Here is a 14,246-nt window from a genome sequence, read left to right as displayed (position 1 = left end):
AAAAAACTATATAGAAAACTACTCAGAAATGAATTGAAGCAAAAAATAGTTGTGATTAACTGTACTAAAAAAGGAGCATAGATGCTTATTTTTAATGACTTATTACAACTCAGAAATAAAAAGAACAAAATAAATATAGCAGAAAAGAAAAAAAATATATAAAAAGATACTCATAAATGAATTGAAGCAAAAAATAGTTGTGATTAACTGTACTAAAAAAGGAGCATAGATGCTTATTTTTAATGACTTATTACAACTCAGAAATAAAAAGAAGAAAAAATAGTTATGATTAACTTTACTAAAATATGAGCATAGATACTTATTTTTAATGACTTATTACAATTCAAAAATAAATAGAAGAAAAAATAGTTATGATTAATTTTACTAAAAAATGAGCATAGATGCTTATTTTTAATGACTTATTACAACTCAGAAATAAAAAGAAAAAAAATAAATATAGCAGAAAAGAAAAAAAAACTATATAAAAAGCTACTTAGAAATGAGCATAGATGCGCTTATAGAGGAAATTCAAATTAAATTCATAACAAATTTCAAGAGAAATTCGTATGAATTTAGCCTAAATTCCCTATATAAGGGCATCTATTTTTATTTTCAGAGGAGCTCAATAAGGCAGAGAGGGAGGGGCTTATAAACTGGTCTGATTCCCCTTCGGTTGGCGAGGTGGGACTAAACTTTGGCCGCAACGAGGACCAACCCTTTAGTCCCGGTTGTTGGAATGGACCGGGACTAATGGTCGTCCTTTGGTCCCGCTTCAGGCCACCAACCGGGACCAATGGTGGTGGGCCAGGAGCGAGGGCCATTGGTCCCGGTTCATCCCACCAACCGGGACCCAAACGAACCGGGACCAATGGCCCACATGGCCCGGCCGCCCCCCTGGGTCTCACGAACCGGGTCCAATGCCCCCATTGGTCCCGGTTCTGGATTGAACCGGGACTAATGGGCTAGACCAGCCTGGACCATTGGCCCCTTTTCTACTAGTGTTTGTTGGGCATGTCGAGAATGGTCTCTATGTGATTAACTTTTTGGAGCAACCCACTAAGACCGCGACATGCCTAATGGCTAAAGTTGATGTGGGATGGCATTAGCATCGCCGTTTAGCCCACGTCAATATGAGATCTTTGCAAAGTCTTCTCAAGGGGGACCATGTTCATGGACTAACGAATGTTAGTTTTGCCAAAGTTCGTGTTTGCAGTGCTTGTATCGAAGGAAAGCTTCATGAGACGGCTCACCCTCCCACGACTATCATCTACTCGAAGAGACCCTTGGAGCTCCTGCACATGGACCTCTTTGGGCCTCCATCCTTTGATAGTCTTGGGGGTAGAAAGTATTGTTTGGTGATTGTGGATGATTATTCAAGATACACTTGGGTATACTTCTTCAAGAGGAAGAGTGAGACTCAACAAACCGTCATCGACTTTGCAAATGAAGCTCAACGCCAACATAATGCAAAGATCTTGACTATAAGAAGTGACAACGGCACTGAATTCAAGAACTACACCTTGGATGAGTTTCTTAGTGATGAGGGGATCAAGCATCAATATTCTGCACCATACACCCCTCAACAAAATGGTGTTGCTGAGAGGAAGAACCGGATGTTGATGGATGCGGCAAGGACCATGATGGCGGAGTTCAAGTCTCCATACAACTTTTGGGCCGAAGCCATCACACTGCATGTCATGCATCCAATCGGCTCTATCTCCGCAAAGGCTTGAACAAGACTCCATATGAGATACTCACCGGGAACAAGCCCAATCTCAAGTACTTCCGGGTGTTCGGGTGTAAGTGTTTCATTCTCAATAAAGGTGTTCGTTTGTCTAAATTTGAGGCTAGAGCTCATGAGGGCATATTTGTTGGCTATGCTACAAACTCTCATGCTTACCGTGTTCTCAACAAGTCCAATGGACTCATTGAGGAGACATGTAACGTGGAGTTTGACGAAAATAACGGCTCCCAAGTGGAGCAAAGTGGTACTTGTGATGTAGGTGATGAAATTACTCCCCAAGACATAAGAAGAATGGGTATTGGTCATATTCTACCCATTGAGGAACCCCTTGTGGCCGAAGGAGAAGGACAATGCTCCACTCCAGTGGAGCCTTCACCTACTCAAGACCCACACGCTTCCGAAGAACAAAGTGTAGGCCCTCAACCTCAGGAACAAGACCAAGGGCAAGATCAATCTCAAGATGGTGGTGAACCTCCACATGATGCCCAAGGTCAAGTTATCCCCTTCGAGCAAGTTCAAGATCATGAGCAAGCTCAAGATCAAGAACAAGCTCATGACGACGCTCAAGATGATCAAGTGAATCCTCCTTCTTCCACATCTGAGGAGGAATTAGAGCGTCGTGCCGCGAAGATTGCTTCCAAACTCACCACCAAAGGTCATCTCATGGATAATGTGGTTGGAAGCCTAAGAAAGGGGGTAAGCACTCGTAGACAATTAGCAAACTATTGTGAACATCATGTGTTTGTCTCTTGTGTTGAACCCCATAAGGTCTATGAGGCGCTCGAAGACTCGGATTGGCTTAATGCCATGCATGAAGAACTCAACAACTTCGAGTACAACAAGGTGTGGAGATTGGTGCCAAGTCCTTCGGGGAACCATAACATCATTGGAACCAAGTGGATCTTCAAGAACAAGCAAGATGCTCATGGGAACATCATTCGCAACAAGGCAAGATTGGTAGCTCAAGGCTACTCCCAAGTCGAGGGTATCGACTACGGTGAAACCTTTGCTCCCGTTGCTCGCCTTGAATCCATTCATTTGTTGATTGCTGATGCTTCCCATAACAACTTTCAGTTGCAACAAATGGATGTGAAAAGTGCTTTTCTTAATGGTCCCATTAATGAGTTGGTTTATGTCAAGCAACCCCCCGGGTTCGAGGATCCTTACTTCCCGGATCATGTGTATCAACTCGATAAGGCACTCTATGGCCTTAAACAAGCCCCACGTGTGTGGTATGACCACCTTACCGAGTTGTTACAAGATCGTGGATTTGAAGTTGGGCTAATCGATCCCACTCTTTTTACTAAGAAGGTCAAAGGGGAGTTGTTTGTGTGTCAACTATATGTTGATGACATTATCTTTGGTTCTCCTAACAAAGCTTTCAATGAAGAATTTGCCGCTCTGATGACCTCTAAGTTCAAGATGTCTTCGATGGGAGAGTTGAAGTTCTTCCTTGGTTTTGACATCAAACAAAGAAGAGAATGAACCTTCATCAACCAAGCCAAATACACTCAAGACATGCTAAAAAGATTCAAGCTAAGTGATGTCAAGCCGGCTTCTACTCCATTGCCCACCAAGTGCCAACTTGACATTGATCCCAATGGTAAAGCGGTGGATCAAAAGGTATATCGCTCCATGATTGGTTCCTTGCTTTACCTTTGTGCATCTAGACCGGATATCATGTTGAGTGTGGGGATGTGTGCATGGTTTCAAGCCGCACCAAAGGAAAGTCACTATGTGGCGATCAAGCGAATCTTTCGATATTTGGCTCATACCCCAAACTTTGGCCTATGGTACCCAAGAGGGGCAAACTTCAAGCTTGAAGGATTTATGGATTCCGATTGGGCGGGAGACAAAGTGGATAGGAAGTCCACTTCCAGAGGGTGCCAGTTTCTTGGGTGCTCTTTGGTGAGTTGGTCTTCCAAAAAGCAAAGTTGTGTATCTCTCTCGTCCACCGAAGCGGAATATGTGGCGGCCGGTAGTTGTTGTGCACAACTTTTATGGATGAGGCAAACTTTAAAGGAATACGGTGTCATTTGTGACAAAGTGCCTCTTTGGTGTCACAACGAAAGTGCCATCAAGATTTCTCTCAACCCGGTGCAACACTTCAAGACGAAGCATATTGAGATTCGGTACCATTTCATCCGGGATCACATTAGACGAGGGGAGATCGAGCTCAAGTATGTCAACACTCATGATAACCTTGCAGATATTTTCACGAATCCCTTGGATGAAGCAAGATTTCACGAGTTAAGGCATGAGCTAAATATCATTGATTCGAGCAATGTGACTTGAACCCTTGCACACCCCACCTCACTCAACTTGTTGTCTAGCTTAGATGTAGGCATGGACATAGGGGGAGTGTTGTTCTCTCAATGAACTCTCCCTCCCCCCATTATGCATAAATCGATCAACTCTTTCACATTAGCCATTGATGGTACTTGTGCTTCAAAGACGAGTTTTGGTCATGGGCCCAAGGATAATTCTTCGCGGTACCATACCAATTGACTCAAACATAGGTGGCTCCGGCCACCGCCCTCTCTTGAGAGAGGCCAGAGCTCGCTCTGTTTCGTGTGGTTGTTTTTTGTTTGAGTGGTTTCTGGTTCGTTGTTTGTGTGTGTGTTGCCTTGTTGGTCTTCTCTTTCTCTTGGCCTTGCTTTCCGTCTTTTTGGAGCTTTAGCCGTTGGTCTAGAAGCCGTGTGGTTGCTGAAGCGGTACTACCGCTGGTGGCGAGCGGTACTACCGCTCCTAGCGGTACTACCGCCCTCCAGCGTGGTACTACCACTGTGAGGCACGGGCAGGGGGTTATATCGGGGGCAGGGGGAGTTTCTTCTCCCCCATACCCATTCGCTCGCCCCCTCGCTCTATTCCTCTCTCTTCAGCAACCGGCGCCGCGGGAGGGCTCCGGCGGATCTCCCTCTCCGGGGCGCTCCTCTCCATTTCCTTCGGTGGAGTCGATCCCCACCTTGTCCTCTTGCCATGGATGCCGGTATTGCCCCCGTTCCCTGTTTCCTTTTGTCTAGATTTCCAATCTAGCTTCTTAGGGGCAATAGCAGTTGCATCTCTAGATTTTTGGCCAGATCTAGGCTTGAGTAGGATGGAGAATGCTTCTAGACTGTTTGGATTAGTGTCTGGTTGGAGTATTTTTGAATTTGGTAGGACGGTAGTACCGGATCTGACCACGGCAGTAGGAAACTGTTGTTTCCCCGTCTCGAGCGGTACTACCGCTCTCTCCGGAGCGCTACTACCGCTCTCTCCAGAGCGGTACTACCGCTTGCGGGTCGCGGTACTACCGCCCTCTACCAGTTTCCACCATATTCCTACCTCTCAGTGATCCTTTTTGCTCGTGTTTTGTGGCATATGCTCGTTCTTTCTGGTTGTTTGCGTGTTCTTGTGTGTGGTTCCAGGTGATGAGGTTCCTGAGCATCAGGCTCGTTGTGTCAACCCCGTTCGTGCCATGTCCAAGCGCTACCGCACCACCGAGCCTGCCGGAGGTTCTTCAAGTGCTCCACCTCCACCTCCACTCCAGAAGAAGCCTGGGGTCAAGCCAAAGCCAGGCAAAACCGTGCCAGAAATGCCGCCCAAGGAGTTCTGGGCAAGGCGCCGCCGCAACCCGTATGAGGAAGACCAAGATCCCACTTTGGTCAACCGTCCGTTCTGGAACAGGTTCTAGTTTGCCATCTTCTTTGATGTTCTCAAAGCCAAGAAGAATCTCTATGTCAACGTGCACTCCATCGACACCGACCATATGGAGAAAGATCCTGAATTCTTTGGTGAAGCTCTTCAGATGTGCGCTCAACTGAACATTCTTGGGATCATGCAATTCAACAAGGATTATGATGATGATATTGTGGCCCAATTCTATGCCACGGTTCATCTCGGGACTGATGAGGGCAGAACAATGACTTGGATGACCAATGGCAAGTTGCTTTCAGTCAAGTGGAAAGCCTTCATGGAGTTGATTGGGGTGCAAGATCTAGGTCTTGAGTCTTCTGTCGGTTTTCACCCCCACCGCCGCACCAATGCCACTCACAAGCAAGCTCTATGGCCCTACTGCACTTTGAGGATCAACCCTGAGACGAAGAAGGAAACCTATGAGTTGCCTGCCTATCTGGATATCCTTCACCGTATCTTTAGAGAGACTCTTTTCCCGCGTATCGGGAATCTGGACCAGGTTCACTCCTATCTCGTGGACATGCTTCTCTTCTGCCAGCGTGAGAAGGGACAGAACACTGGAGAGTCCCTGGATATCTCTCATGTTATGTGGTCTGAGATGTTATCTGCTATCTTCGAGCGTAAGTGCCCGATTTATTGTCCGTTCATCATGCTGCTCATCGAGAAGGCCTGGGATCGTGTCTATCCCCAGGTGTTATTGGAGACTGGAGAGTTGGTCTCTCACGATGTCAAGCGTCTGAGGAAGAAGGATAACTGGGGCACTCAGGCCCCTAAGACTGGAGTTCCTTCGTCTGCTTCTGCCATGGAGACTGAGGAGGAGACTGGGGCTGAGGATGATGATGATGACTACGTGCCTTCTGAGGCAGAGCCCTCTTGGGCAAAGAAGCTCAAGCTCAAGATGAAGAAGTTGTTCTGCATGGAGTCTCACGGTTAGTACATGACTCATGTGGCTGAGAAGAAGGCCCGAGGTCGCCACAAGGAGCTCATGCGTCAGTTGGGTGCTATAGTTATCAGTGGATCTGAGGACCAGCTTACCGAGGAGGAGGAGTGGATTCAGCAGCACTGCCCGTGGACCGATTCTGATGCCGAGCACTTCCAGCCTGGCGACGGTGGCACAGATGATCCTGCTGAGCTCTGATGTGTGTGTCCCTCATTTGCTCTCACCTGGAGCCGTAGCAACACTCCCTCTCCTTTTTGGTGTCTCGATGCCAAAGGGGGAGAGAGTTTAGGGATTTGTGCTTTGTGTCTTCTTCCGTCTTTTGTGTTTGTGTTTTCCTTGCATTTGCTTTGTTTGGTTTGTGTCAGTGAGACCTAAGTACCAGCCATATGGTGTGAGACATATGCTACCTTATCTTTCCAGTATCATTATCTATGTCACTATCTAGCTTATGAGTTGCATGCTTATCCTGTTAAGTTATCTATGCTACTCTCATATACCATGCTTAGGTGATTGGTCTCTAAAATGTAGGGGGAGCGTTGATCCTAGTGTGTGTGTCGTGCAGTCCAAAGCACTTATCTAGATAGCACACATCTAGGGGGAGCTCATCTACATTTTAGGACGTTGGGGTTTTTGCGCTTGTTCTGTATCTCTCATATTGTGCAAATCCCGTATTGTCATCAATCCACCAAAAAGGGGGAGATTGTAAGGGCATATTTATCCCCAAGATGTTTTGGTGATTGATGACAATGCTTGTGCGGACTAATCGTGTGCGTTAAGTTCTTTCAGAGATTCATCCTTTGGCACGAGACGATTATCTCCCCTCGTGTTCTATTCAAGATGGTGTAGCTCCTTCGTTTCGTTGTTGGTGGACTAGTTTCATAAGAGTCACCATACTATCAAGAGGGGATCCGCTTTGGTAAGGCTAGGGTGGAATCAACACGTACACATCCATATCACCCGTCGTTTTCCTTCCACTTCATTGGAGCTGCCCTTTTTCCCCTGAGTATGCCTTGTCCTGCCCCAGCGGTAGTACCGCGGTCCACAGCGGTAGTACCGCCGAAGCACCCCAGCGATAGTACCGCTCCTAGAGCGGTAGTACCGCTCCCAAGCGGTAGTACCGCTTGAGGTCTTCGGCCGTAGTACCGCAGTGCTTCCGGGCTATTGCCGCCTCGATTCGAGAACAAAGTTTTTCGTGTCGGGTTTTGCGGTACTAAGGGCGGTAGTAGTGGCGGTAGTACCGCTCCAAGCGGTAGTACCGCGCCTACCCCCATAGTAGTACCGCCCTGGGGTTAGGACCCTGTCAGCACGGCAGTACCGCTGGGTATGAGCGGTAGTACCGCCCTAAGCGGTCGTACCGCCCTGCCCAAGCGGTAGTACCGCTCTGTGCGGGGCCGCTCAATGGAATAACGGTTGGATTGGTTCCCCCAGTATATAAAGGGGTCTTCTTCCCCAAAGTTGACCTACCTCTTTCCCCCAAAGCTCCATTGTTGCTCCAAGCTCCATTTTCGCCCGATCTCTCTCCCTAGCCAATCAAACTTGTTGATTTGCTCGGGATTGGTTGAGAAGGCCCAGATCTACACTTCCACCAAGAGAAATTTGATTCCCCCCACTTATCCCTAGCGGATCTTGTTACTCTTGGGTGTTGAGCACCCTAGACGGTTGAGGTCACCTCGAAGCCATACTCCATTATGGTGAAGCTTCGTGGTGTTGTTGGGAGCCTCCAAGTGTTGTGGACATAGCCCCAATCTTGTTTGTAAAGGTTCGGTCGCCGCCTTCAAGGGCACCAATAGTGGAATCACGGCATCTCGCATTGTGTGAGGGCGTGAGGAGATTACGGTGGCCCTAGTGGCTTCTTGGGGAGCAGTGTGCCTCCACACCGCTCTAACGGAGACGTACTTCCCTTTAAAAGGAAGGAACTTCGGTAACACATCCTCGTCTCCACCGGCTCCACTCTTGGTTATCTCGTGCCTTTACTTTTGCAAGCTTACTTGTGTTGTATCTATTGCTTGCTAGTGTGCTAGTTGTCTTTGCATCATATAGGTTGTCCACGTAGTTGCACATCTAGACAACCTATTTCGTTGCAAGGTTTAAATTGTTAAAGAAAAGTCTAAAAATTGTTAGTTGCCTATTCACCTCCCCCCTCTAGTTAACCATACCGATCCTTTCACCATATTACAAGTTTATTATTTTTCTGGAAACTTTGTCACATATAATGACACAATGCGATGGTTTTCCAATTTTTTATTTTTTTTTGAAATTTTTATGCCCGTTTCAAAATGCGGTCAAAACGGCGGGCTTGACCGTTCCTAGCTAGTGGTTGAATCTTGGAAATTTTTTGATGTTTCTCTGATTAAATAGATACTTATGTACCTAGAAATGATTTTTGGAAAAAATAAATAGCAAACTATGAGGCAGCTGCAGTTCAAATTTGACCCGCTTCCAACTGAATCGGCGGGAATTTGTCTTTTTCATCAGAGGTGGATCAAAACTTTTGACACCCAACCATTTTGTCAATTGTGCATTAAATATTTCCTAGTATTTTATAAAAATGATTTGGTACAATTTTGCAACAAATATATGGTAGGTCCTTCACAAAAAAACTCATTTCGGGCACTTGAAAAATGGAAAATGAATTTTCCATGCAAAGAAAATGAAAACTCCCTTTGGCAACATTGTTTGGAATTCCAAGATGCACCCTTGTGCACAATATGAGTTCATTTGAACAAACTATGACATTAATGTGGCCATAAGATTGATCATTTGGCTTGAAAGCCATGAATCTTCACACTTGATAGCTCGTTTACATGAACACTTTTTTAAGATAATTACCGTATTACAAGTTTATAATTTTTCCTGGTAACTTGGCCACATATAATGACGCAATGTGAAGGTTTTCCAATTTTTTGATTTTTTTTGAATTTTTTATGCCCGTTTCAAAATGCGGTCAAAACGGTGGGAATGACCGTTCCTAGCTAGTGGTTGAATCTTGGAATTTTTTTGGTGTTTCTCTGATTAAATAGATACTTATGTACCTAGAAATGATTTTTGGAAAAAATAAAGAGCAAACTACGAGGTAGCTACAGTTCAAATTTGACCCGCTTCCAGCTGAATCGACAGAAATTTGTCTTTTTCATGAGTGGTGGATAAAAACTTTTGACACCCAACCATTTGGTCAATTGTGCATTAAATATGTCCTATTATTTTAGAAAATTTATTTGGTCCAATTTTGCAACAAATATATTGTAGGTCCTTCAAAAAAATTCATTTTGGGCACTCGGAAAATGATGAAAAATAGCTAGAAATATCAGAAATGCATACAAATTGGTCCTCATCCATAAAATGTGATCTAACTAGTGAAAATTTGTGTGGTGCCCTTTTGCAAAATATTTTTGATGACTGCTTCACAAAATCCCTCTATTTTTAGTACTTGGAAACTATTTTAAATCACTAATTTTTTTAAACCAATCACAACTCTTCCCACAGATTGATGACATGGCGGCCATCCATCCATCCATCCATCTCTCCATCCCACATCCATCCATCCATCTATCTGCAGAAAAAGAAAAAAACGAAAAAGAGATACCCCCACCCGCTGCCCAAACCTAGCTCAGATCCCATCGACCCCTTCCCCTATCGCACCCCTCCTCCCTCGTCCCCATCTCCTCGCCGCCGCCGCCACCTCCCGATCCAGTCCTCTCCCCTCCGTTCCCACCCACCGCCGACATCGCCATCCTCCTCACCCACCGCCGCCAACCTCGTCCCTTCCTCCCCTCACCATCTCTCCCCATCCTATACCCTAGCGCTAGCTCCCTCTCCCTGATCCCATCCCTCCCGATTCAGATCAGACCCCGCCGCACGCGCCCGCGCGCCACCACCCGCTCCTCGTCACCTCCCGAAGGACGTCCGCCACTCTTCCTCCGCCCGTCCCGGAGGCCTCAGTCGACGCCCTCCACCGCAGGGCCGCCGCGCTCGTCCCGCCCTCGGTGCCGCACCTCCACCGCCATCTCCGATGGCTCCTCGTCGACGCATCCGCCCCTTCCCCGTCCAGCGTGTCGCTCAGGAACGAGCACTGGAAGGACCTGGTGGTCGCCGTCCGGGACGGCGTGCTCATCCCGCGGCCCGAGACGGAGGTCGTCGTGGACATGTTCGCCACCACCGACTGCGAGCGGGGGTCCTAGTCCTCTCCCTCGTCGTCCTCGGCGGCGGCATCGCGGCTTGGTGCCATTGCTGTGCCCTGCGTCGATGTCACGATCAGCTTCATGGATCACCGTCTTCACGGTACGCACGCACACATTTCTGAAATCCATAGTCAACAGTTGGGTGTACGCGCTGACTACCGAGTCATGAGCCATGCGTGTGGTTGTGCTTGTGCAGAGGTTGGTCGAAGAGGGCTGGAGTTCATGTCGTTCCTACTGTCTCTGTCCGTGTTCCTCTTAGGCACCTCCTGGTTCATCTTCGACCTCATCCTGGTGAGATTTCCATCCAACCCTCCCCATCCCCATGGCGCTCTTTCTAGTTAGTACTCGTCCGAGAGAGTTGCAGTACCAATCGTTAGTTCTTGGTATATCAGGTGGCCAAGATTGTAGCTGATGAGATGAATAACTACCTATTGTTTGAGCACACTCTGCAAATTGTGCCTGTCCCACTGGAGAAAGTTCATGCCAAATTGTAATCACTGCAACTGTGCTTCTTACTTATGTTATTTTCACTTTTTGGTAACTGAAACATAGCCTTCATCGTCTGTTTAGGAGTACACAATAACTACCACTAAATGAGGTCAATATTTGTACTCCATGGGCAAATGTTGTCTACTTTGGGTTTCTCTTTCATGGAATACTATTTACAGTGATATACGCTTTCATTGGGGTAACACAGATTGGTAATGTGAATGTCAAAACTAAATTATAAAGTCAAGGAGTTGTGACAGTACTATGAATTGGTATATATACAACTGCATCGATAAGTGCAGAACTGAAGCATTGATGGCAACTCTTCTTTTTGTGTCTGTATATATATTATTGAATCCTTCTTATTTTGGTGTACTTAATACGGAGGTTGCAGCAACTCTTCTACAGCACTAGAGTTTTGTTTCCCTACACTTTTGTAACATATTTAGTCCTGACTGAACTTTTGTCATGATCAGGTTGAAAATACAGGAGCTAAAGAGGTTGATTATTGGGTAGTTAGTCCAGTTTTATTTAGATTAAATATGTGTGAGTCAGATGTGAGATGCACAATTTTGTATTGTGATTTCTGGAACCCTGCTGTTTAGATGCGGTTTTGTTGTCCTTTTGAATGGTTGGTACCCCAGATTTGTGTTTCGTTTGCTGAAAACTATAGTTGTGTTTACTATAGAGTGTAGACTCGTGGCATGTACTCTAACAAAATATTTGAATGGTTAAATAATGATGAAATGCCCTGCTGCAGTGTAGCTCTACTAATGATGCAAATTGACAAATCTTTTATGCTTGAGTTTGATTTGATGCCATGTCGACTTGCTTGCTTAATCATGAAGTAAATTGCTCGATGCAGTTATTTTCTCTTAAGATTTTTGCAGTGTATGTCATTTGAATAAAACTCCAGGCAGTGATCTTCTTGTATGAGTATATATGTCTGCATTGCATGTTGTTTTTGTGAAAATATGATGATTACTTCCTAGGTACTGCATATTTTGTTTAGCTTGAGGTTTTGTATGCACTAGTATTACTCTGTTTAGCTTGAGGTTTGAAGCTCTAGTATGCTTAGAGTGACCGGTTTCATTAGTCTCTTAATCGACAAGTTTCATACTCCTTTCATTTATTTAGTGACTGTAGACTGGGAAAATGCCATGTGTACCTTAATCCTTTTGGTTCTCATTTGTTCCCGGTTTGGTGAGCTTGCCCTGAGGTCTGTGGCTGCGTGCAGGGACCAGGCCTATGGTGGTGAGGGACTATTACGATGTTCTTGGCGTGAAGAAGGACGCCGGCCAGGTGAGATCAAGAAGGCGTATTACGCGGTATGGCTCTCTACAATTGGGTCTGGCACTTATATTGTAATCTTTCGCTTGTCTAAGACTGAACTTGAAGGCTGCTTGTGGGTAGTAATTTTACTTGGTAGATGCTCGAGGCCAAAAACACACACATTATGTACTAAATGTGGTCGCGTAAGTCAGGATTCATACATTGTTAAAATGGAGGCTTGGGAAGAACTATTTTCTTTGTAGTAATAAGTCAGGAGTTGTTTGTTGCTTCAGTAGGGTGTCATACATTATAATCATCAGCTCATGTCATCTGGGATCAAACATAGCTTTGAATTTACAAGAGCAAAGATTTATGTGAGAAGTACAAACCATGTTCAATTTTAACTAGTACAAAAATTATGCCCCTTCTATAGTGATACATTCTGTACTACACTGTTGCTTATGTTTGCTTGCTTGATTACCTCTCTAAGGCGGCTTCATTTTGTTCTTCTTCTTCATGTGCTACTTGCAGCATCAAGGGGATCTTCGCCCGCTACCAGCAGGCCACCGGGACCAGCCTGTGGACCGAGCAGTATGAGGTTGGCTGCTGCTTCTCTATCTTGCCTCCATCCATCTTTTTCTTTAGCTGTATCACTTTCTCCTTTCTTTGATGTGGCTGGTTTGCTTCGGTTTGATATCATCTAGATCTGACTAGTTTGTACTTAGTCACTAGTGATGCACTGCCCTTTTTCCTTGTGATGCTCGAGTACTGAAGAAACTTGGGTAATATGCACTGGTCTTTTGCTTATGCTCTTGTGAGTTTGGCAAGTGATTGTTTGGGGAGTAGATGTAGTGTGTGCTTATGCTCTTCTGATATTTGCAGGAGTAGTTCATTCTTGGGACATGTTTTAAATCAATAATGTTCCTCATTGTGTTAAATCAAGCCTTGCAGAGTACAATATACACACTAGACTGTTTCTGAACGTGTTAAATCAACAATGTGTATGTGTTACTATATCCTAGTAATTCTGTTGTGTCACTGTATCCCAGTAAAGCAAGATGCTTGTTATACTCATGTTCCTGATGATATTGGTGTACACTCAATTTGGTTATTTCTTCTAGTTTTGCTATTAGTTGTTGTGTACTCCTAGTGCTGTAGTTGTTGTGTAGTAATACAGAAATATTAATGCTCAAATATGATGATCGGGCCTGCAGCGCACCTACAGTTTTCATTTCTATGATCAATTTAGAGAGTTGCACATGTCAGTATATTGTATACTAAAAAATCCTAGCTAGTGAGAACATTTTAGTCACTCCATGAACGCATACTGGTTAGTGTTAGTCATACTATTTATGTACATCTCATTTGCTGTCAATTCTTGCTTACAAGTTATTGGATCCCTCATTGGCTACTGTTTGATGTTCTGTACACATTCTTATTCTTATATATTCATTCTTTTTTTGCACAGGTGAAGTGCGAATCCAAGTTCGAAGCTGTGAAGCATATCAACAAAGACTAGCATATTATGTGTTGTAAATGTAGGCAGTAGTAGGCTTATCTGGGCTGTAGTATACTGTAACATTTGTAATAGACCAATGCCGTGTTGTTCTAGATGAATTTCATTTGCTATTTGCATTGTTTGAAATAATGATTGTGTATGTGATTTGAATACCCGTCAAATGTAAACCTAACAAGGGGGTCCAAGTTATAATGGTTGTTTGATAGATTTTGAAATTTTTGATGTGTGGGATCAATTTTGTGATAAGCATGACAAGTGGGACCAATCTGATTGATGGGACCAGTGGCAAAAAAGGATGAAAATAAAAAATCAGTAGACTGTAAAAGGCTGCATCTTAGGAAAAAAAGGCCGAATTAATGGTCCAAGCCCATGTAGCTACCAAAAATTAACAAGAAAAAAATACATTAAAAGGCCGAATTGTTGGGCTAG

At 44.8% G+C, this 14,246-nt stretch overlaps 1 pseudogene; it reads left to right on the top strand.

Annotated features, from left to right (window-relative positions):
* Positions 1-11,031, top strand: part of LOC119339329 — a 21,171-nt pseudogene extending 10,140 nt beyond the window's left edge.
* The last annotated feature ends 3,215 nt before the right edge of the window (positions 11,032-14,246 follow it).

Source organism: Triticum dicoccoides, chromosome 7B, assembly GCF_002162155.2.
Source record: "Triticum dicoccoides isolate Atlit2015 ecotype Zavitan chromosome 7B, WEW_v2.0, whole genome shotgun sequence".
Lineage (NCBI taxonomy): Eukaryota > Viridiplantae > Streptophyta > Magnoliopsida > Poales > Poaceae > Triticum > Triticum dicoccoides.
Note: the sequence above shows the minus strand (reverse complement) of the source record. Positions and strands in the feature narration are given on the sequence as shown.